The sequence below is a fragment of the Panthera uncia genome, chromosome B4, assembly GCF_023721935.1.
Source record: "Panthera uncia isolate 11264 chromosome B4, Puncia_PCG_1.0, whole genome shotgun sequence".
Classification (NCBI taxonomy): Eukaryota; Metazoa; Chordata; class Mammalia; order Carnivora; family Felidae; genus Panthera; species Panthera uncia.
This window is the reverse complement of record NC_064809.1, coordinates 8,467,490-8,493,742: the sequence shown is the minus strand read 5'-3', so window position 1 is coordinate 8,493,742 and position 26,253 is coordinate 8,467,490. Positions and strand designations below refer to the sequence as shown.

Here is a 26,253-nt window from a genome sequence, read left to right as displayed (position 1 = left end):
CTCTATTTCAGTTATTTTTGTGTCTACATGTGGAAACTGAATTTTATTTCATTCCCATATTTGCAATATCTCGCTTCATGCTTAGTAAATATATGAATAGTTGAATGGGCAAATGTCTAGACAAATAAAGGAATGTTTGAATGATTCAGGAAAATGAATGTTTACTTGGTGCATAACTCTATCTATCTATATACATAGATATCTCTCTGTATCTATCTATCTATCTATCTATCTATAGAGATATCTATATCTATATAGAGACCTATAGATACCTATAGATGTATATATCTTCTATAGCATAACACCATTTACTCTGTTACTCTGGGATAAAGAATGGTACTTAGTTAGTTAACAGGTAGTTAGTTAACATATTATCATAGTGGACCAGAAAACTATTTCAAACTACATGCCCAAATACCTCTTTTATCAATAGACTTTTCTTTTATTACCATTCTCTAGTTAGATCTTAATGACTTCTCATTCAACTGAAGCCAAATTCATCTATTATATATTAAGATACTGTATTTGAGAATGAATTTTAATGAAATAATTAAAAGTGCTGCCAGATATTTTTCTCCACATGTCTTCTAGTAAAATTCCTTTTTTTACATCTTTTTCATAAATCTTGGGGATTCAAATAACATACACTGGTATGTTGAAGACTGATACCCTATTAATTAAATGAATAAAGCAAGACACAATTTGAATTTAGCTTAATAAGCAAACCAATGTGAAAGCAGCTGTGTCCCATTAGCTTCTGATTTTCTGCAAAATAGAGAGGGAATCAGATACACAAAACAAGTGTCTAAAATTGAGCAGCTTGTGGTTATGTTACTATAGCTACCAGAGGTATTTCTGATGCTTTCCTGGGTTGGCAAAGAAATAGACTGTTTGGAATAGTGACACTAAAAACCCTTATGCACTGAAATGGTGCTGACATTTGACCATGAGTCTTCAGTTCCTCCACAGAGTTAACACATGGATGTGAAGGGAGAAAAGAAAGAGAGAGGGGAAGGAAGGAAGGAAGGAAGGAAGGAAGGAAGGAAGGAAGGAAGGAAGAAAAATTCAAATTACCTCATGAACATTAGATCATTTTTTCTATTAGCCAAGGAAGTGAAATCCTGCAGTTTAAAAACAAATGTGAGGGTAGGAATATTCCAGATCACTTATATGCTACCTCTTGAAAGTTGATCTGATAGCTCTCAAAAATAAACCCACCTGGGAGGGCATTTAGGAAGTGGAGATGTTAGTGATACACAACATAGAGAACTTAATTTGAAGGAACTCTTTTCCTTAAGGAACTCCTGTAGATGTACATGGCCCAATAAGGAATCTCTTTCCGCTAGTTTGGCTCTGTAGCTGTAATGAGAAATATATCCAAGACGAAATAATCAAAGTGAGGGAGAAAACATAAATTTCCCTTCTCTTTAAAGATAAATGCAGAGGTTAAGTTTTCTGTCGTTGTTTCTTTGTGGTTTTATTTGTTTGTTTGTTTTTGTTTTTTGTATTTTTGGGGGTTTTTTTTGTTTTTGTTGTTTGTTTCTTTGTTTTTTGTTTTTTGTTTTGTTTTTTGTTTTTTTCAGAAATCTTGATACCACCATAGGGTTGATGAAAATTTCCTGGAGGATTATGTCATGACCATAAAGAAATTACACAGATTCCAAGAATACTTGGGAGTTGATTATGTTCTTTTTTAATGGGTACCAGTTACCTCCATCCTTCCATTTGTTCTTATGAGAGAAATACTTTTTCTTTTAAAATTAAAAGATTAAACAGAAACCTGGAGTAAGCCTTTAAGACTCAAGAGGACTCTAGGGTGGGAAGGGGCAGAGCCCCATGGCTCAGAATTCTTTTCTTTCCAATTTACATAGTCTTGAGTTTTTCTCTTGTAATTAAAATCGCCCAATACCCCATTGCCCCCTCAACAAGCACAGATCACTTTTTAGCACACAGTATCTCCATTAATATTTGTGAAATGACAGAATTGTAAATGACAGCATTCTTTTTCGGGGCAACGGTCTAATGATAAGTCCCATACTGGCATCTACCTGGTTTCTCAGCTGAGAAATTTCTAGCATTTTGGTGACTCACCCAATGTATGGCCTCACCTTTTCCATTTGACATAGGAAGTGTGATTTAATTCTTTTCAGAACCAACAGGGTAAAGAACATTCTACCATCATAGTAATATGCATAGGACAAGAATGACGCCCATATGTAAACAGTAGGGCTCTATCTGTGCATTCTTCTTGTTTGTTTGCGGAGATATCCGAAGCTGTGTGCAGCACCAATAAATAGAGCCACTGCTACTGTCATTCCACAATTGTGAATAAAAAGATAAGGAATGGGATTTCTGTTTTTTTAAGGACAAGATAATGGCAAGTTCATGGTCAAATCCATTTGCCCAGAGCAATTGCAGTGGTGTCCATGTCTTCAATATAACTAATGCAAAGTTTGTCAGCTTTCAGCCAATTAATTTTCTGAGTAAAGATATGATAGCAAAAAGGAAAACAAAAAGAAAACCAAACAACTGAGGTAAAGAATGCCGTGACCGGCGTTACTTTATAAAGATCAAGTAAGCTATATTGGTACAGGACTACCAATTTCTCAATAGATTGTGTGATGCTGGGAAAATTCTTTCTTTCTAATTTTCTCTCTTGCTCTCTCTCTTTCCTTTTCTTTCTCTCCTTCTATCGCCCCCCCCCCCCATTCCTCTATAATCTAAGAGGAAATAGTCATTTATTGGTTTGCCATGATCATTTGTTTCTTATGTTCCACATATGAGTAAAGTCATATGGTATTTGTCTTTTTCTGACTGACATACTTCACTTAGCGTAATACTATCTAGCTCTAAGAAACAGACTCTTAACTACAGAGAACAAACTGATGGTTACCAGAGGGGAGGTGGATGGGGAGAATAGGTTAAATAGGTGAAGGAGTGCATTTGTCCTGATGTGCACAAACTTTAAACAATCTAAGAAGAAATAACTTATGTAAATATTTGCACCAAGCCATAGCAGGAATTAGTCAAAGCACATATATACACAGATTTTATATACCTCTAACTTGCTTTCTTCCTTTTTGCAAGACAATTTTTGAATAAATCTAATACCAGCAAATTAGTGCAGTTTGTAGATTAAAAGATTCATGATTAAATGGATGCAACATTATATGGAGGCTAATTTTGTCAACATATAGTTGAAGGTATACTTTTGTGCCCAGCTGTGCCACTGGTAACATGTTTATTTGAACATATGCATGGGTGTTGTCTTAATGTGTGGTACTTACTTATCAAATCATCTTTAAGAAACGTGGCAAGACTGATGTAGAAATAAAATATGGGTTTTTCCTTTGCAGCAATATTATAGTTTTTCTGTTGGTGCATAATTTTTCAACAGTGAGTTTTGCTCTGGCAACCTGGTATTTATATGTGAACTACACCACATCATCACATCCTCAGAGAATTTAAATGACTCCAAAATTACAACATAGAAAAATGTGAAAATGAAGATTCAGGGTAACAATTTCCGGGCTTCTAAAACAATGGCTGAAGTAATCACAGTATCAAAAAGGTCTCCATGTTTCACTTCAGAATAGCAATTAAGCAAACCCAGCTTTTCAGCTAAGACAAATAAATAAGGCCAAACAGGCAATTGTAATGTTTGTGTATGGTGTGTGTGCATGTGTGTGTGTGTGTGTGTGTGTTGGTAGTGTTTCCTTGATTTTAGTGGAGGCTGTTAGATGACAGAAGCAAGGGATTCAATGTTAATTTTCTTTCAATTTCTTGTCAGTTGTGTTTCAAATACAGAAAGAACAGCTCTACAGGTCTTGGCTGCATCTGTTCCAAACAAGACAGGTATAGGGTTTCTGTTGTTAATTCTGTCCACTCTGCTTTTCTTAAAAAAGGGGGCACGGTTACTTTAAATTACCAGGCACATGCAACATTGTTAAAACAACATAATTATGATTTGCTGTTTCTCCTGTCTTCTTTGTTTTTGGAGCAGGTGTGCAGGAAAAAGGGCTGGCAGAGCAGCTATGGTGTTACATTTCGGTTTTGTGTACACAAGTCACCAGCTGTGTGATCTGGAATAAGTGACTGTCTGAATTTCTTTTAATGTTTATTTATTTTTAGGAGAGAGAGAGAGAGAGAGAGAGAGAGAGAGAGAGAGAGACAGTGTGAGTGGGGGAGGGGCGGACAGAGAGAGGGAGACACAGAATCTGAAACAGGCTCCAGGCTCCGAGCTGTCAGCACAGAGCCCGATGCGGGGCTCGAACCCACGAACCATGAGATCATGACCTGAGCCGAAGTCGGACGCTTAACTGACTGAGCCACCCAGGCGCCCCTGAATAAGTGACTCCCTAAAACTTATCTTTAATTATCAGCGTGGAAAAATAAATATTGACCTAAATTTGTCAAATGATATATATTAAACCTACCTGAGAAAATATAAGTCACTAAGGAAATACAAGCCATCCCTGTCTTTATCGGGTATGTCAAATAAAAAGTGCTTGTCTACAACCCTGTTCGAGGGAAGATATTCTCTTACTGTTCCCCAGTGCTCTCTAGGAATTCACTACTGTATTTTTTCATCAAGTATTTCATGAACACCCACTAATTGTATAGTTCAGTGGAGAATTAAAAAGGTTAAGTTGTGGCAACTCTCAAGTAATTCATGTGAGCATTTTTCACAAACTTCCTCCTATACAAGTGAGGTGTCATATTTACTGCTCTTATCACATATCTAGAGATAATACATGCTTACAAAAAAATTAAGGACATTAAGAGGTAATGAAGAAGGTGTGTGTGATTTCACAAAAAAGTTCTGGATGTACATCGTCCAGGAGAGTAGCAATTAGCCAGAAGTGGTTATCGAGCACCTGAAATTTGACAACTCCCAAATGAGGTGCACTGTGAGGTGTAAAATCCACACCAGATTTCAAAGACTTAATAAGAAAAGACTGTAGGGGCGCCTGGGTGGCTCAGTCGGTTGAGCGTCCAACTTCTGCTCAGGTCATGATGTCACGGTTTGTGGGTTCGAGCCCCGCGTAGGGCTGTGTGCTGACAGCTCGGAGCCTGGAGCCTGTTTCGGATTCTGTGTCTCCCTCTCTCTCTGCCTCTCCCCTGCTTGAGCTCTGTCTCTCTCTGTCTGAAAAATAAATAAACGTTAAAAAAAGTTTTTTAAAGAGAATATAAAATATCTTAATTTATATTGATTTCATGCTGATATGATCATCTTTTGGTTATATTTGGTTGCATATACTATTAAAATTAAGTTCAGCTGTTTCATTTTACTTTATAAAATATGGCTACTAGCAAATTTAAAATTATATATGTAGCTAGCTTATATTTCTATTGACTGTTGCTATTATAGTACAAGTACTTTTGAATAAGCCAAAAAAAAAAAAAAAGAAAGAAAGAAACAAAGAAAGAAAACAGGAAAGAGAGAAAGAAAAATTAAGGAGAAGAGGATGAAATGAGGAATTAAGTGGTGTATCTTTGCTCCTCTTACCTTATGCTTTGGGGCTCCTACCCAAATATGAATGTGACAGCAATCAAATGATCCAAATCTGATTTGTATGAAAATTGAACATTCTTCTTTTCTGCATTTTTGCTATTCTAAAAAACACAAAATAAAAAAAAAAACAATTTAGGAGAGAGGGTATGGGTCATCAAAAATAACCTTTGTTATTAATGATCAATTCATAATTCAGTGCCTTGGCAGAGATAGTTTATCCTTTAGACCTTCAGAGTCAGAGACACAGGGCACTAGGGAAGGCCACTGGGAGTTTAATACATTTGGTTTGAGTTCTGGATCTCCTTAAAAGCAGGTGGCAAGGCAAGGATTTTAGTGGAAATGGTTTATTAGGGAGGTGATCCCAGGAACATTTGTTGGTGGGGTAGGAAGTGAGATTGACTAGAGGAAGCCAATGTATCACTGGTTCACCGGAGCTTTTGAGGAGCTCCTGGAGACCTCTAGTAAGTACATGCCCTCCAGCATCCTCCCTTCTAAGGAGTGGAGGACTGAAGTATTTATTCAGGAGAACCTGGGCCCATTGGTGGAGAATAGCTATGGAGAGGTCTTAGCTCTCTGCCACTTCCACGATGCACAGTGCAGCCTCAGAGAACTTCAGCCAAAATACCATAAATTCTGGGAGCTGAAAGTTAGGCCAGTCTGCCTGGAAAGTCTCTGTGGGATACAGATAAAGCACTGATAATGTCTGCGATAGTTCATCCTGTGTACTGCTCATCCATCCATACTCCAGGTTAGTTGCAATCTCCCCCATGCCATTGTTTCTTCTGTTTGGCAGTTAATTACAGTTTTCAAGGAAAACACGTATTAGGGAGACAAGTTACAGTCTCCGTTTTTGCAGTCAGTGCCAAGACCATAACTAATATTTATTATGTCTGTTCTCTACCATTTATTCATTTCCCTCACACTCAATCAGCATTTACACTGGTCTGGGTTCCTTGTCCAGTGGTTTAACCCCAACCTTCTCTGAGAGATGTGAGATCCTAGTTAGTATGACCTTATCAGGCCATACTTGCTACCACTTCTCCCCCGCCCCCACCCCATGTCTGTCACTGGATATGAAAATACAAAGATACCCCAGTGAATCTCCTGAATTTCAGACTTGTGACTTCTTGTCTCCATAGTGTAATAGGAACCCTATTTCCTTTTGATATTTAGCACCCATGATCATTTCTAGTATAGTAGCAGTTCCTTTCTTTGCCTGACCTTCTTGATCGAGACAAGAAAATATTTAGGTTAAATGGAACCTTTACCGTGTTCTCTAAGGATGATCCTTGGTGGAAGGGTTTCCCACTTTTGGTGATCAAGACATCTTGACAAAACTGTAGGGCTGGGAAGCACAGGTTCCCCAAGTGGGTCAGGAGGAGTGATGATTGGATGAGCTACTTCTATCTCCATCTTTTCTTTTCTGGATTCATGTCTTCTAGCAATCTGGGACTCTAAACCATGTAATGATGGCTGGTTGGAAAGATATACCACTTCCTGGAGAGTCCCACCCTGTGGGATGTCCTCTCTAAGCTAACACGCAGAACTCCGAGCTTTTGACCTTTTCCTCACTGCCCTACCTTTACTACTGGAGGATTTCTTTTTTTTTGTTGTTTTTTTTTATTCACTAAGCTGCCATTCTGAATAAAGGTTTCCATTCTTTTCCTTTTAGAATTAATTCAGAGGGGACTATATATATATATATATTTTTAATAAAAAAGTAAGAAGAGCAAGTGAGTAGTTTTAACTTGATTCAAAAGACTGATGCAGTCAGGCCAAAGAGGAAAAGGTATCTACCTTTTGATAGATATTTGTGTGAAATTGTAACAGTATTGTGTGGTACAGTCACACTGAACAAAATCAAAAGGCAGAAACCAACTGGGACTAAAATGTAAGTGTAATATATACAGCCATTAAAAGGTTACATTGTTAATATGTAAAGAATTTTTACAATTTAGTAAAGATACACATCAGCAGGGGAAAAAAATGAACAGTAACATAAATAGGCTGTTCATAAAGATTATGAAGGTTAGGAAGATTAGGAAGGTAATATATGTGTAAAAAATGTTGATTTTCTTCACCAGAAAGGAAGACCGATTGCAAACAAAATCATTCTCTGTAACTTATACGATGAGAAATACTATCACTTTGAGAACGTTTTAAAATTGTCACTGGTAAACCTAAGCTTTAACCATACAGAGAAAGACAGATACCATATGGTTTCACTCTTATGTGGATCCTGAGAAACTTAACAGAAACCCATGGGGGAGGGGAAGGAAAGAAAAAAAAAAAGAGGTTAGAGTGGGAGAGAGCCAAAGCATAAGAGACTGTTAAAAACTGAGAACAAACTGAGGGTTGATGGGGGGTGGGAGGGAGGGGAGGGTGGGTGATGGGTATCGAGGAGGGCACCTTTTGGGATGAGCGCTGGGTGTTGTATCGAAACCAATTTGACAATAAATTTCATATATTGAAAAAAAAAACCTAAGCTTTAAAAACATCATTATTTTTAAAAAGAGAAAATTGTTCGGTTTTAAAAACAGGAAGTGGTCCTGGGAAAATTGCATTGGAGAAAAGCATACAAATGCATTTATAAGATCTAAATACATGTACGCTACATTACAGAGTTTTTAGTAGTAGCAACTATTATTAAATTGCTTATTTGTCCTGCAACAAGAACAACACAAACCTAAAATAATTACACACACACACATACACAATGTCTACATAAAATGTAAGACTACAGCATAGCTATGAACATAATTATATGTCTTTATTAACAAAGATATGTAATAATGTAGTAAGTGAGAAAAGCAGATTACTCTTAATGCCCAAACCATTTATTTTAGAACCATACTTGGTTAGGAAATGTTTCATGTGTATTTGTCTTGACCACTTAGCAAGTTCAGGAGCTTATGATGCAAGGGAATTTGTTTTATTTTATTGTTATATATATTTTATACCTCACATTCTAAATCATTATAGGAAGTCCAAGTAGACTGATTTCATATAAGTGCACGCGTGCGCGCACACACACACACACACACACACACGTGCATCCCTCCCACATAGATACTCTCTTTAGGTAGAATAACATTTTATTTCTTCCTAAGTTTTGCTGATGCAAAAGCTATTTTTCCTCTCATAGTTTTGTTTGTGGAAACTTAATTTTCTTTTCCAAAATAAAAAAAGTGAGAAAAACAAGTGAGAAATTATAATTTGATCCAGAAGAGACATGTGATAAAACCAAGTTAATGAGATAGATTCTTGCCAGGCTCTACCACCGGTCTGGTACCTTGCCAGAGGAATGAAGGAAAGATGAGCAAATTCTTTTGTGTTAGACTTTAAGAAAAAAAAATAACTAAACGAAGAAAAAAATAAGCAATGAAATTTTTACTAATGAGGAAATCTGAAGAGGTCCTTAGAGCACATTGGGAAATAGACTTTACAGAGAAGAAGAAGTTGGAGGAGGAGGAAGAGAAGGAGGAGAAGAAGAAAAACATGGAACTCAACATATGGAGTCCTCTGCTGGAGCAGAAGTTACAATTTAGAAAATGAGAGTATATAACTTCCAAAAATCATGACTAGGGGAGCCCAGTACAAGACTGGGTTTTTCTACTGGATGTTCACCTCTATTAAATAAACTATAAAACATAAATTCCCTAAATGCCACCAAAATTCCCTGAATACCTACATCATGTGTATGAATTTTGCTGTCGTTAAAGCTCTACTTAACAAACCATTGTTCAATAACTGCTCTCAAACCTACCATTTCCCTTTTACAAGGCTTGGAAATGGGTCTAGAGATCAAACTTTTACAGTAGGAGTAGCTCAAGGGAAACCAGCAGTGTTTTAATGATAATAAATGACCTATCTACAATTTTTTAAATGTTCATTTATTTTTGAGAGGGAGAGAAAGAAGGAGTGGAAGAGGGGCAGAGAGAGAGGGAGACAGAGGAACCAAAGTGGGCTCTGTGCCACCCCATTTGTGGGCCCAAACCCACAAACCGTGAGATCATGACTGGAACCAAAGCCTAACCAACTGAGCCAGCCTATCTACATTTTTTAGAGACTGTTCTGAATCTCAGAAATTTGAGTATTAATGAAAGATTAGTAATATAAAAGAACCTTAGAGCTCAGTCTCTTTTCTCTCTTCCCCTCTCTTCTGCCTCTGCCTTCTTCTCCTCTTCCTCCCATCCTCCCTGCCTCCCTCCCTTTGCCCCTTCCTCCTTCCCTACCTTCCTCCCTCCCTTCCTTCCTGCCTTCCTTCTTTCTTTCTCCCCTTCTTTCCCTCCTCCCTCTCTTCCTCCCTTCCTCCCTTCCTTTCTCCCCTTCTTTCCTTCCTTCCTTCCTCCCTTCCTTCCTTCTTTGTTTCTCTGCTTCCTTCCTTCCCTCCTTCCTTCCTTCCTTCCTTCCTTCCTTCCTTCCTTCCTCTACCTCCCCCTCTTCCTCTCTCTCTCTCTCCCCATCCCCCATTATTTTATTTGACTGGTGAGGCCAACATAATTTGTCTAGGTGTACATGGAGCGATAACTTAGTTTCTGGCTTCTTTCCACTATATCTTGAATCACAATATCAATGAGCTCAAAAATATTTTGGCTGTAATCAAGAAGCTTTTGTTACATAATCTCTGTGTATCCAAAATTGGTCTAAGGACTATGGAGTCATGTAAGGATGTTAACGCATGACCCAAATTACTCTCAGCGTTGAGATAGCAGAAGAATTGTAGGCGGAAGCTAATCATCTAATCATAATTATCAAAACTGAATAGGAGTTCAAACTATAAAAGTTTTTTACTTCTTTCAAAATTACAATAATACATTTCATTGTGCATTTTATGAAAGAGTGGTAAGCTTAGCTTTTCACATTAACTCCAGGGATAGGATGAAAAAAAATAATAATGAACATAAGTCTGAATTGTATCTGTTGTGAGAGAAAAAGTTAGTTCTTCATCAGTGGTTTTATACATTTCTCTTCACCTTTGTTCAGGTTATAAACAGAGAAATTCTGTGATAATGTGCCTCACAATAAAGCAACTTCTAATAGAATTCGTTTGGCCATCAGATCCTGACCTCTGCCGCTCGTTTTGTTCAGTTATCTCTTTAACCTTATGCTAATATGATTTTCCATTTTACACAATTGAATTTTCTGGACCTTAGTTCGAGTGGTAAGGGGTTATACACTCACCTAGATTCACTTTTGTTGTTCATATGAATATAGTTGTCACTGGTTGTCTTCCTCAGCGTAAAGATTAAAAGCCAGCTCCTCACAGGGAATAATAAACTCCAATTAAACTTGATATTTGAAGCATTTCAAAGTGAGTATAACCCCTAGAAGATTGTGGCCCACATCGTCATCAGTCTGCTGTCATACACCGTGTGGACCCAAGAGCTCATTTTAGTGTTTTGTCTATGTTGGCGACATGACATGCCCCAAAACAGAAGATTGATTGACACTGAAATGCCATTTTAATTCAAAAAAATGTCGCCGGGTTATATTTGTATTGATCTTTTGATTATTTTTTTTCACAACTTAAAAGATGAGTCTTGTCAAATTTCAGGAAACACTGTTGTTTTCAGTAGATAGAAAGGCTTTCTAGAATGGGAACTCAGTTGACACGTATCATCCTTTCCTTTCTGACATGACTGATAATGTTTCTCTATACTCACTGGCATGAGACTAATAAGAAAATCATAGCAGACTATTGATACCAGAGAAAAAACATGAACGAGACTTTCAAAAGGTCCCATTGCAATTCAGTGATTTAGGAAAAGAACACAGTAGAATGACAGATTATTTTCTGATACTGGGAATATATGTGGATTATATAGAAGGTTCTCACTTTTGAGAAAACTTTTTTAAAGTTTATTTATTTATTGAGAGAAAGCAAGAGAGCAAACAGGAGAGGGACCAACAGAGAGGGACAGAGATATCCACAAGCAGGCTCTATACTGCCAGTAAGGAGCCCGATGCGGGACTCAAACTCATGAACCTTGAGATCGTTACCTGAACCGAAATCAAGAGTCAGATGCTACCCGACTGAGCCACCCAGGTGTCCCTGGAGAAAATTTTTGAAAAGCAATAAATACATTTCTAAGATATCTGGAGGTCTTATTCTTCATTTTTTGGAGTTCTTATTCTGTTACATAATATATATTGTCTGTTTGACCTTTAAAGTAAGTATCCTTAACTTAATTTACCTGCTGAAAATCTATAGTAAATTACATGAAATCATCTCATATCCTAAAAGTCAGTGATTGGAATGAAACACATGATCTATGCAAATAGCTGTAAAAGACAAGTTAGAACCTGAAAAAGAAGGAAATTAGGAGAACAAAGTTTTGTATAAGACATAAAATATTTTTTAAAATAAGTATAATGAGAAGCAGAATATATGCTGCCACATGGTAATAGATACAAATAAAATGAAAACTCTTGGAGAGACAGTTTATTTTCTTCAAATATCAAGAAAGTATCGGCAGAGGAGTTGAAGTCGAGTTGGATATGGGAATGAGTGGGTTTTCCGATAACAGACGTGTTAGACAGTGACAACTCTTTTGTCCTATCTCAGAATATAAAAGGTGGAATGAGTGTTTGAAGTCATAGGTTGGCAAAGGTGCAGAGAATGTTCCATAGTTCCTTAAAACGTCTCACTTGTGTGCGTGTGTTTGTGGATATGTGGAATCATCATGTGTGTATGGGGAAGACAAAGACAGTTCTTCTAGACAATTCTGTCCCTGCTCCCTGGTAAAATTCTTTAAAAAAATTTTTTTATTAGTTTCCTTTATTTTTGAGAGGCAGAGAGAGGCACGGTATGAGTGGGGGGAGGGGCAGAGAGAGAGGGAGACCCAGAATCCGAAGCAGGTTCCAAGCTCCGAGCTGTCATCACAGAGCCCGATGCGGGACACAAACTCATGAGAACCGTGAGATCATTACCTGAGCTGAAGTCTGACGCTCAACCAACTGAGCCACCCAGGCGCCCACCCCTGGTAAAATTCTTACTGACTGTTTTGGTTTCAGCATAAGCATTTTGTTCCTGTGATTCATTTATGTAGACTTGACTTTCCCTTCTTGACATTTCTATAGCACGTTTTATGTTTTTTTATAACTTGATATTGTACCTTCATTACATGATTGTACATTTATGTCCCCTGTTGGACTATAATCTCCTGCAGCTAATAAGTGAATGCTATTAATTTCTGTGGGCTCAGAACCAGCCTTATAGCCTGGCACATTGTAAATTTTCATTGAGCCCATTGTTTTTAACTGAATGAAAGAATTGATAAATATAAAGGGGGTTTTAACCTCCTCTCATCATTTTGAATTTTTTTTATGATGGGAGTGCAGGCTCTTTCTTTTACAAGGAATATATTTGTGGCTATAAGTATGTGTTTTATCAAAGGGTCATTTTCCTGACTATATTCTTCCCGAAGCATTTTAAACAACATAATTTTGTGGGATAAAAACAAGAAGGGTTGGGAGATTGTGTAAAACCTCATAAATTGTTTATAGTTATTGAAGAATTTATAAAGAGACAACTTGAACATTTCCTTTTTATTGCTGAGTATTCGAAAAGGTTCTTCTCCCTCTAATATCAGTTATGCATGGAGGAGTACTTTGTAGGTAAGTGAGAGCATCTTATAACATGAACAGCATGTGCAGGAAACATAAATATCTCTTCATATGCAACATTTAGTTATAACAATGCGAAGCTCATTCTCCTCCCACATATTTACATGCCTATTGAGAAACAGAAATTACTGTAAGTAGACACATGGGTATTTAGCATCAGACCTTTAGGTTACATAATTTTGAAGACAGTGAACTACAGGGTAACAATATAAACTTTAATCACAGAAGTTTTTCACCACTTATAATCTATAAAAATATTTATGACACTTAGATGCTAATTGTGAACATTAATATTGGCTAAACAGTACTCTGATGGGAGACGCCCATTTTATTTAGGAATGAAAAAAGAAAATGGGATATGATTAAAAGGGTCTTTAAAAAGGCAAATAAAGGGTTTCGTGGTTGGCTAAGACTTAGGGATTTCAGTACTGTGGTAATTACACAGCACTATCATAAACTGTAGAAATGATTGTTGGACTGTGCCTCAGTCATACCTTTCAAATTGTTAACAGTAACAGATGGTCCCTTCAGTTTTAACCACAAAGTTGTTCCAATGAATAATCTGTTTTACTTCAAAAAAAATTTTTTTAACGTTTGTTTATTATTGAGAAACAGAGAGACACAAAGCGTGAGCAGGGAGGGGTAGAGAGAGGGGGAGACACAGAATCCGAAGCTGAGCTGTCAGCACAGAGCCCGATGCAGGGCTCGAACCCACAAACTGTGAGATCATGACCTGAGCCAAAGTCAGTCACCCAACCAGCTGAGCCACCCAGGCGCCCCAATCTGTTTTACTTTTAAATTCTCACAAAGAATTCAGGAATTCTTACATTATAAAATATCAATGTATATAATGCAAAACTTAAAAATTCTCTTTTTAAAACCTTCTATGACTTTTTCCACCCAATCCCAGCATTCTCTACAATTTTGTATATCCTTCCAGATAAGTATTCAAATATATACATGCATATATTTATACTTGTGAACATGTGGCATTTATAGTTTATATATTAGTATATGTGCATTATATTTACATTATACACCTGCTTCTTTCACATTAAATCCTTGAGAACAGATAAGTGCAATTATATGTAAGCTTTATTTTATTATTATAAGTGTCTGTAATTCCGAAGTTTGCACCACAAAAGTTTAAAACTATTTCTCTAGTTATGGACATTTAATTTCATCCAATATTTACCTGACCAAAAGTCAAAATTCCTATTCTGGTCATGATAGAATAACAGAAAGATTTAACCTCTCCCCTTACAAAACTAGAAAGCAGAAGAAAATAAATGAAACCACTTTTTCAGATGTTGGACAACAGGAAGGACAGGTGTAGCATCCCTGAGAGAAGGGAGCAGAGCAAGGTAAGCCATAAAATCCACCCTGGCTTTCTGCCAGAGGCACATTATAGACCAGAGTACAGGTGTGGACAAGCACTGTTCCAGGACTAGGCTTCCCCAGAGTTGTAAAAGGATCCAGGTCACATCCTGCCCAATCTGCCTTCTTTTTCTTCTTTCCCTCCTAAGCTGACTAGCAGAGCTATACTGCATTCTAGAGAATCTTCCCATCTGCTCCCGTCCCACCCCCGCTGTATCTTTCATAGGTGTTATTCACAGTAAATATTTTGCATATCTATTCTGTCTTCACCAATAATTCTCAGAAACTCAGAAAGACACAGACAAAGAAAAAAGAAAACTTGAGCAACGCCATTAACCAATTTAACTTAATTAACAATCTGGAAAAACTTTAACCAACAAGGGCATTTTGTTCGTTTTCCAATTATATTGAGATAAAATGGGCATGCAGCACTGTGTAAGTGTAGTGATTTGACTTACATATACTATAAAATGATCACCACAATAAGCTTAGTTAGTATTCATCGTATCATATAGATACAAAAATGTGGATTGTTTTCTTGTGATGGAACAGTTAGGATCCACTTTCCAGAACACCATCAATTGGGGCACCTGGGGGGCTCAGTCGGTTAAGCGTCCAACTTTGGCTCGGGTTGTGATCTCTTGGTTCGTGGGGTTTGAGCCCCCAATCAGGCTCTGTGCTGACACCTCAGAGCCTGGAGCCTGTTTTGGATTCTATGTCTCCCTCTCTCTCTGCCTCTCCCCCACTGGTGCTCTGTCTCCCTCTGTCTCAAAAATAAATAAACATTAAAAAAAAACCCATCAACTGGATATAATGGATATCTGTAGACTATTTCATCCAATAACTGATTAAAAATTCTTCCTAAGCTGGAACATTCTGGGCCATAAAGCACACCTTAATAAATTTCTAATAAAGGAAATCCTACATTGTCTACTCTTAGACCACAATGTAATTCAGTAAGATAATAGCAGAAAGATAGCTGCAAAATCCCCAAAAGCTTAAGAAATTAAACAACATACTCTCCAACAGCACATTGGCCAAGAAAAAAATCTCCAAGAAAATTTAATGTATGTAAACTTAAATATAAATTTAAGTGCAACTTATCAATATTTGTGGTGCAGATTTAGTGATGCAGTGAAAGCAGTGCTAACAGGAAGGTTTTTAGCATTGGATGACTATTTTAGATGAAAAGAAAGATCTAACACAAACAAACCAAAAAGCCATATATGAAAGACCCAACGCTAATGTCATCCTCAATGGGGAAAAACTGAAAGCTTTCCCCCTAAGGTCAGGAACAAGACAGGGATGTACAGTCCCACCACTGTTTTTCAACATAGTATTGGAAGTCTTAGCCTCAGCGATCAGACAACACAAAGAAATAAAAGGCATCCAGATTGGCCAGGAAGTGGTCAAGCTTTCACTCTTTGCAGATGACGTGATGCTCTACATGGAAAACCCAAAAGATCCCACCAGAAAACTGCTAGAACTGATTCATGAATTCAGCAAAGTTGCAGGGTATAAAATCAATATACAGAAATCTGTTGCATTTCTATACACCAATAATGAAGCAATAGGAGAAGAAATCAAGGAATCGATCCCATTTACAATTGCACCAAAACCCATAAAATACCTAGGAATAAATCCAGCCAAAGAGGTGAAAAATCTATGCACTGAAAACTGTAGAAAGCTTAAGAAAGAAAATGAAGACAACACAAAAAAATGGAAAAATATTCCATGCTCACAGTTAGGAAGAACAAATATTGTTAAAATGTCAATACTACCTAAAGCAATATACATATTCAATGCAATTCCTATCAAAATAACACCATCATTCCTCACAGAGCTTTTGTAAGGAACCAGAAAAGACCCAGAATAGCCAAAGCAATCTTGAAAAAAAACCAAAGCAGGAGGCATCACAATCCCAGACTTCAAGCTGTACTACAAAGCTGTGATCATTAAGACAGTATGCTACCAACACAAAAACAGACACTCAGATCAATGGAACAGAATAGAGAACCCAAAAATGGACCAAAAAACATATGGCCAACTAGTCTTTGACAAAGCAGGAAAGAATATTCAGTGGAATAAAGACAGTCTCTTCAGCAAGTGGTGCTGGGAAAACTGGACAGCGACATACAGAAAAATGAACCTGGACCACTCTCTTACACCAGACACAAAGATGAACCCAAATGTATGAAAGACCTAAATGTAAGACAGGAAGCCATCAAAATCCTCGAGGAGAAAGCAGGCAAAAACCTCTTTGATCTTGGCTGCAGCAACTTCTTACTCAGTAGTCTCCAAAGGCAAACAAAAGCAAAAATGAACTATTGGGACCACATCAAGATAAAAAGCTTCTGCATAGTGAAGGAAACAATCAGCAAAACAAAAAGGCAACTGACAGAATGGGAGAAGGTGTTTGCAAATGACATACCAGATAAAGGGTTAGTATCCAAAATCTCTAAAGAACTGATCAACTCAACACCCAAAAAACAAATAATCCAGTGAAGAAATGGGCAAAAGACATGAATAGACACTTCTCCAAAGAAGACATCCAGATGGCCAACCGACACCTGAAAAAATGTTCAACATCACTCATCATCAGGGAAATACAAATCAAAACCACAATGAGATACCGCCTTACATCTGTCAGAATGGCTGACATTAGCAACTCAGGCAACAACAGATGTTGGGGAGGATGCAGAGAAAGAGGATCTCTTTTGCATTTTTGGTGGGAATGCAAACTGGTGCAGCCACTCTGGAAAACAGTATGGAGGTTCCTCAAAAATTAAAAATAGAACTACCCTACAACCCAGCAATTGTACCACTAGGTATTTATCCAAGGGGCACAGGTATGTTGGTTTGAAGGGGCCCATGCACCCCAAAGTTTATAGCAGCACTATCAACAACAGCCGAAGTATGGAAAGAGCCCAAATGTCCATTGATGGATGAATGGATAAAGAAGATGTGGTGTGTATGTATACACACACACACAATGGAGTATGACTCGGCAATCAAAAAGAATGAAATCTTGCCATTTGCAACTATGTGGATGGAACTAGAGGGTATCATACTAAGTGAAATCAGTCAGAGAAAGATAAATTTCATATGACTTCACTCATATGAGGACTTTAAAAGACACAGAACAGATGAACACAAGAGAAGGGAAGCAAAAATAATATAAAAACAGGGAGGGACACAAAACATACGATACTCATAAACATGGAGAACAAACAGAGGGTTCCTGGAGGGGTTGTGGGAGGGGGGATGGTCTAAATGGGTAAGGGGCACTAAGGAATCTACCCCTGAAATTATTGTTGCACTATATGCTAACTAACTTGGATGTAAATTAAAAAATAAAATAAAAAATTAAAAGCAGAAAACAAAACAAAATCTTAGCATCCATTTTAGGAAAATGAGTGAGTTCAATCCAAAATAACAGAAGAAAATAAATAAAACAAAAATTAGAGCAGAAACCAATGAAAGTGAAAACAGAAAATCAGTATAGAAAATCACTTAAACCAAAAGCTGGTTCTTTAAAAAGACCAAGAAAATCAATAAACCAGTAGCCAGGAAAAGAGAGAGAGAACAGTAATATCGTTCTTTAAAAACAAACAAACAAAAAAAGGGTAACAAGGAAATACAAAAAGTTACAGGACTGACTTCCTGATTTCAAAACTTTCTATAAAGCCATAGTAATGAATTGGTGATATATATTTAATTGGTATTGGTGATATATATTTAATTTGAACAGAATAGAGTGCCCAGAAATACACCCACATAAATATGGCCAAGTGATCATTGACAAAGAGCAAAAGCAAACACAGTAAAGACAGTCTTTTCAACCAGTGACGCTAGAACAAGGGACGTCTATAGGCCAAAAAAAAAGAAAAAAAAAAAAATCTAGTCACAGATCTTATACCTTTCACACAGATTAATGCTCAAAATAATCATAGTACTAAACTATGCAAGTCCTAGAAGATACATAAGAGAAAATCTAGATGACCTTGAGCTGATGATGACTTTTTAGATAAAACATCAAAGGCATGACCCATGAAAGAAAGCATTGGTAAGGGGGAATTCATTAAAATTAAAAACGTCTGCTCTATAAAAGACAAGGGAATGAAAAGTCAAACTACAGACTGGGAGGAAACATTTGCCACAGACACATCTGATAAAGGACAGTTATCCAAAGCATACAAAGAACTCTTAAAACTCAACAATAGGAAAATAAACAACCTAATCAAAACTGGGCCAAAGCCCTTTTCAGTCTTTGACAAAAAGAAGATATACAGATGGCAAATAAGCATATGAAAGGATGCCTTACATCAGAAAGATGTAAATTAAAATAACAATGAGATACTACTATATACCTATTAGAACAGCCAAAATCCTAAACACTGACAACACTAAATGTTGATGAGCATCTGGGCAACAGGAATTCTCATTCACTGCTGGTGGGAATGCAAAATGGTACAGCCATTTTGGAAGACAGTTCCTTGGGTTCTTACAAAACTAAATATACTCTTACTATATGATCTAGCAGTCACATCCCCTTGGCTTACCCAAAAAGTGGAAAACTTATGTCTACACAAAAACCTGCACATGGGTGGTTATAGCAACTTTATTCATAATTGCCAAAACTTGGAAGCAACCAAAATGTTCTTCAGTGGATGAGTGGATAAGTAAACAATGGTCCATCTAGACAATGGACTATTTTTCAGTGCTAAAAATAAATGAGCTATTAAGGGATTAAAAGACATGGAAGAACCTTAAATGCCTATTACTAAGTGAAAGAAACCAATCTGAAAACTCTACATACTGTATGATTCCAACTCTATGACTTTCTGAAAAATATGAGGACAGTAAAATATGGAGACACTATCCATATATCCCAAATAAGAAGACAGTGGTTATCTCTAGTTAGAAGGGAAGGAGAGGTAAATAGGCATTGCATAAAGGACTTTTAGGGCAGTGAAACCACCCTATTTGATACTACAGTGGTAGATAAATGTCATTATAAATGTGTCTGAACCCATAGACTGTCCAACAGCAGGAGTGACCCCTAATGTAAACTATAGACTCTGGGTGACTGTGATGGGTCTGGGTAGGTTCATCGGTTACAACAAATGTACTGCACTGGTTTGGGATGTTGATAATGGGGGAAGCTGTGTGTGCATGAGGGAGGGGGTATCTGGGAAATCTTTGCCTTCTGTTTAATTTTACTGTGAACTTCAAACTATTCTAAAATAATAAAATAATAAAAAAATTTCCTGTGCCATAATCATTTGTAGTGTCCTTTATTTTACAAAAGTAACTTTGTGCTTGTCTTAAAAAAAAAAAATTCATGGGGCGCCTGGGTGGCTCAGTCGGTTAGGCATCCGACTTCCGGCTCAGGTCATGATCTCATGTTCTGTGAGATGACAGCTCAGAGCCTGGAGCCTGCTTCGGACTCTGTGTCTCCCTCTTTCTCTGCTCCCCTCCCCCAACTCATGCTCTCTCTCATTCTTAAAGAGTAAATAAACATAATATTTTAATTCAATCATATTTAGAGAATGGTAGAGAGTACTGGGTTACGTGAAAGAAGTTATTGCTTCATAATTCAATTGAGGAAGATTACACATAATCATAAATTTGGCCAAATCATATAGGACATAAATGCCATGCTCTTTAAAATGTGGTTGGAAGCCTTTGCCAACTGAAAAAGAGGTGTTAAGGGCCATCTGATTCCAGAAAATTATTCTATTTATATGTTCTTATATACGGTTTTCTAAACTAAGTGTGGAATCATGCATGGCTATTAGGAAATATAAAACAGCATGGAAAATAACTTCTGTAAGCAAATTGCCTCCAAACCCTATAATGGCCAAACTTTCATTCGTGTCTTAGCAAAGATAATTGATGGGTAGATAAAAGCCTGTAATGTTTTGTCTATAAATAACAAAGAATGTTACATAGGAAGCAGAACAATTAGCAGATTCTAGAGTTGTTCCAGTTGTGAAACAAAAGAGCTGCTCAAAAGTCTGCTCCCTCCTCTGAAGAGCCTCCCTTGATCTCTGGCACAGCTGTAGTCCAGATTGGGGGGGGGGGGGGGGTGGGAGATGTATATCCTGCCTTCTTTTCTCTTTGTCTTTGTTACCTCCCTCAATGATAGAACTGCCAGTAGTCTTAGTAACTAGCGGATCACTGAGTCCTGCTCTGTGACAGACACCGTATTAAGCATTGCTTAAAAATTGCTAAGCATTTTACACTCACAGTCTTAAGTACAAACACGTGTCTTGTTTTTTTGTCTTTAAAAAGAAATGAAAAAAAAATGAAGGTTAAGCTATTAAATTAGCAACACAATGCTGACTCAATCCAAGATTGCCAACATCAAACAAAGCATTACTTTTACCCACCATGCCAGACAGGCCATATTTTATTGTATCAGTTACTTGCATGTGTGTTTCAGGCCCTAGCCTAGGACCACAGATCCTATCTTATAGGTGCTCAACAGACATGTAAGAGAACCAATAATTTCCAAGTTGTTTTGAGACAACAAAGGCTCACAAGAAAGCTTTATTTAGGATATACATTATCTAAAGATTCTATTAAAACCTGTCCAGATATTTTAAAAGAAGAAAAAACACAGCCAGCTTTGATTGACGCAGCTGCGATCTAGGTGATCTGCCTTGAACACAGTTAGGACAGAGAATCAATTGGGCTTGTCGTAGGAGTAAAACCTTTCAAGTCAAAGTACTCCAAGTAAGATGATTACATCCTACATGCTGTGTAGGAGTGTTGACTTAGGCATGCCAGCTAAATTACCTGGGTTTATGCCTTGGGATTTCTAGGTGTTTTATATTTTAGTCATAATTAAATTCAAATGCAAGGATGTCTTTTAAACAGTGGAAATGTTAGAATTTAGAGGGCTACATAATATTTCCCAAATTAATGTATTCCAAATGTATAGCCCTGTCTAGATGGTGTAATGGGGTGGGGTGGATTGGTGTATGTTTTATATATTCTGACATCTGTGAATTAAAAATAAAAACTTAGTTATCTCATTAAGTACAGAAAAATCATTTCCATGCGTCATTATGAGAAAGAGACTGTTATAATAGGGCTACTTCCTTTGGTGAGATTCAAGGAGAGAAAAAAATCTGGGAGAAGGGAGGAAGAGAGAAATGGGAGGGAGAGACCTAAGGCTAATACTCAGGCCAAAATAGGTACAAGAATATATTGTATGACAATTGTCTCTCTTAAACCATTAGAATCAGTGACCTATTTAAATGTGTATGTGTTTCCCCCCACTTTCCTAAGGCATTATTAAACTTAGAAGCTGCATTTGAACAGCTTGTATACACAGCTCTGTGCAAATATAGATTAGATGTTCAAATTCTCACGATTAAGGCATGTTTTGTTTGTGGTTTCTTTTTGAGTATTCCGATTGCAGCCACATGTTCAGTTATCTGCAATATGCCATCCTTTAATTATCTCCAATATACTGTGATGAAAGTCATTTAATAGTCTCTTGAATGTCCACAAAAGTAACTGGCTTAAAATATTAAAATAGGGGTGAGTTGCTAAAGTGACCATTTGCGTGGAATTTATGCTTAAATGATTAGTGCATGTCTATTTCTGTTCTCTTAAGCAGCAACTCTCTCTTCTCCTCTGTCTAGACATCTTTGTTTACACACAGGCAATTTAAAAACTTCCTTACAATGTAATGAGTTGGTATTTCCTAGAATTCCCCAAGTTCTATAAAATGGTATATGCTCTTCCTCCTCAATCATCAATATATTACCTAAACAGCCACTAGAAACATGAAAGCCTGATATGGCATGAGATTGTTTTCCAGAAAGTATCCTACTGGCAGGACACCTTACATAAGATGAGGCATTTTTAATTATTTTCTGAGTCAGTATTTTTACTGTGATATATCATAAAAGTCTCTTTAGGTAACAGAAACACATGATTCTAGATCCACAATATATGTACTGTTCTAAGAAACACTGCATTCAGAAAGGCTGGGTTTAGTTATAGGAACATTTTGTATATGTTTCAATGTGCACAGGGAAAATCAACATAAAAGAGAAAATGGGAATTTTACCACCATGGCCATTTAAAAGCTACAATCCTTGCAAGCAGTGTGCTGAGGAGTATTTTTCCCTAAAATATAAGCTGGAAAAACTGAACAGAAATAGTCTAACAGTGGTTGATTGCTGAATCACTATCACTTCAGATGCCGTAAGTTTAAGTAACAAAAATTCTAAACTCAAATTGCTTAAACAATGAGAAGGCTTACTTTTTTAAACATTTTTATTTATTTTTGAAAGACAGAGTAGGAGAAGGGGGCATAGAGAGAGAGGGAGGCACAGAATCCGAAGCAGGCTCCAGGCTTCGAGCTGTCAGCACAGAGCCCGATACGGGGCTTGAACTCACAAACGGCGAGATCACGACCTGACCCAAAGTCTGATGCTTAACCAGCTGACCACCCAGATGCCCTGAAGACTTATTTTTACATTTAGGAAGACCTAAGGCAGATTGCCTACAGTGTTGGTTAATTCAGTCACCCAGTGTCATCACCAAGAATGCAAGTTCTTCATTTTACAGTCTCCTACGATCAGTGCTGTTGCCTTTGTCTTTTGTGAGTCCCCTCCTGTTGGAAAGAATCCTGCAAAGTTCTAGGTGGCGTGTGTAGGTCTATAACATCCAACAAAAGAAAGGAGCCTTCCTTTCTTTTCTTATGGATCTCTTTTAATTGGTGAGGATCCCTTTCCCAAAGCCAGTTACACATTTGGCCCATGACTTACTGCTTGATGTGGTCACATTTCCATGGTAAGTCAATCACATCCAAGGGGAATGTGATCACCTATCAGTTAAGCAGATGGCTTCAGGAGTTCCATTGCAAAGGAAGAAGGGCATAAGAATGAATGTTGGAGGAAAAAAGTCTGCGTGTCTCCAATGTTATTCTACAATGTAGGTACCTTGTGAAAGGGTGTTGATTAGATTTCAAATGATGGGAAAACCTAGAATTGCTTATGTCATAATAGTTACCCCCAATACACCGATTGCTAAAATTCACTAAGATGGGAGGTTTATGCAGAAATAACTGAATAACTGGGATATCTTGAGATTAAGATATTCTCTAACAGAACTTCAATTTAAAAAGCCAGCCTCTCCTGGAGTGTCTCAACACTTATCCCTTCTGCCTCTCTGTATTCTACAATCAAGCACTTTGCTTTACACATAGAAAACAACAACAACAAAACTTCTGTGTTTTTCCGTCTGAAGTTATAGAATCACAAGCAGCCTTTGATTTTCAACAGACTCTTTTCCGTTAGTTTATTATCACAGATAGAAGCTGTTTCATAATCTGGGGACAATTTTGGGCAAATGTGTATTTTTCTAAGCTGAAGCTAACGATGAATAAAATATTTATTATGTACCTTTTATGAGCAAGGACCACAGATCTGTTTAAATTTTCTTTAGAGGACAAAGGCAAATGCCTGCACTTGGACAGTGTTGCTACCATTTCTGCTTGGCTTCATTCCACACTCTTATCTGTTAAACGAGGGGAAAGGAGATTCCCTATTCATAGCCTTTGAAGGCAGTTTTGAAAACCTTTCCCCCAAGTGATATTTGAGCTAAATTCTAGCTATAATGGTCAACCATGATTTTCATTTCACTTCTCGGACATGACTGCATCATAATGTTTACAGACCCCTGCTCCAATATCTTCTCTCTCATAAAGGATATATAATATGAATGACGCTATCATTGTTACATCAGAATTTCCATTTTCAGAATCCTGATAGTTCACATATAAAGCTAGTCAACACTGATGTAATTCTACAAAAAGTTTCTCCTTTCTTTCCAATTTAAAATAGTTCAAGAGACATTGTGGCTGGGGCTGACATCTCTAGTTCAGTGGTTGGTGAGTCACAGTATATTCTTTGAGATTGGCGTTCTTAATCAGGAGTAATTTTTTTTTTTTTTTTAAAAAGCTCTCACGTTATATTTCAGATGTGACTCATACCTTAAAATATATATGCACAGCGTTTTTTCATTAGGTTCTCTCATTTGTCATATCTCAAACAATGAATTAAAGTCATCAGCCAAAATAAGAGGTGTTGCACTGTATTTGGGGCAAATAGAAAGAACGGGATGCTCGGGAAATCCGGTGCCTGCTTATCCCAATAAAGGAACTTTGCATCTTCTTGTGTATTGAAACTGCTAGGCTTAAAATATGTATTTACAGAGGACTTAAACTTTAAACACCCAAGAAAATTATTATTTTTTTAGGATATTTTATTTCTTTGTAAGCATATGTTGTTGCTTTTTACCATAAAGCATTCTGGCTTTGAATAGCCCCTGTTTCTTTTGTGAGGGGAAAAGGAACAGCTGTTTGTCTAGATTATCCACTTGTGAATTTTCACTCTTCTTCTGTTTTACTCATATTGTTAATATAAAAACCACTGTGAACAAAGTATCTAGGCCCTTAGCCAAGACTATCTGATATGAATCACACTAATAAAAACAAAAAGATAGATAAGCATTTGTATTAAAAAGTTATAGGAGACACTAAGCTGTGTTTTTAATGCAAGCATTTTCAGAAAAGCACAAGAATATTATGCTAATTCCGAACATATTTTCTCCCATGCTTTCAGCATCTTCAAAACATGCATCAGTATTGTTCTCCTTGACATTGTTACTATTCTCATTATTTTGCATAATACAGTGGTAGGTTATCTCAGAAAATATGGAATGAAAAGTAAAAATGAGGAAGTTTGCTGGAAGCCTTCTCATTCTAGAAATGTTCAGTTACCCACTCATGTACTGAAACTTGCATAAAAACCAGTGGCTGGCAAGACCTCATTTCAGGACTTTAATTTTTTGGCTTAAGGGCACTTGAGACAGAAATCACCTAAGATCGTTCCTTGGAATTTTTGTGTGCTCTTAAACTGGCAATATCCAGTCCTCAATCTAATGAACTAGTTCACTAAGCACTGGTGGAGAAAAGAGAAGAAAAATTGCCCAAATGGGACAATGAGGACTTGGAAACTGTTGTTTTCTTCATAAACAGTTTCTTTGTATGGGACTTGAATGGTTGTTTTAAAATGTCTATATTATTTTTAATTGTATTCTAAAAAATATTTTATATCTCATTCTATTTTTCCTGCATAGCAAAGCCATTTGAATGATTTGTTGGCTAATTTTTCTGTGAAATATTTCAACAACAATGGCTTCTTGACATCAGGGAGTCAGTCAGACATAATAGAGTTTTGTTAACAAGCCTCACAGAAATTAAGAAACAGATAATAAATCTGACGTATAATCTTCACACATAATAAAGTGAAGTTTGGAAAATTTAATTGTCTAACACACCACAGTGTATGTAAACATTAAGAGCTTGATTCAAACAGAAAAACAAAAAGTCAACACATATTAAAACTGATATCCCCTTCTTAAATCACCAGGTCTCTGTGCTGACACATTGGCCATCCTATCTTAGAAACAGAGTACAGAGGCCTAAGGGGAACCACTGGAACTAGGATAAGTTCTGGAGTTCTTTGGGAAGTTGGCTAGAAAACCAGAAGCCATATTGAGTAGTTCAGGTACAGCTGTGCAGGACATTTCATTAGTGATATTATCAGTCTCTGGTTAAAAGAGTAAATGGAAATCTTACGAATCATTAGTAACCCTGAGCTGGAAATACAGCTGACACTTTGCCCTGGGTTAGAAGTTTGAGA

General features: G+C 37.0%; 1 long non-coding RNA gene across 1 annotated transcript in view; it reads left to right on the top strand.

The window, feature by feature from the left end:
• Positions 1-12,442: 12,442 nt before the first annotated feature.
• The window catches only part of LOC125918588 (uncharacterized), a 28,090-nt gene continuing 14,279 nt past the window's right edge, over positions 12,443-26,253 (top strand). Inside the window, exon 1 of the long non-coding RNA XR_007456491.1 lies at positions 12,443-12,501. This is a non-coding gene — a long non-coding RNA (uncharacterized LOC125918588). The remainder of the gene's footprint in view (positions 12,502-26,253) is intronic.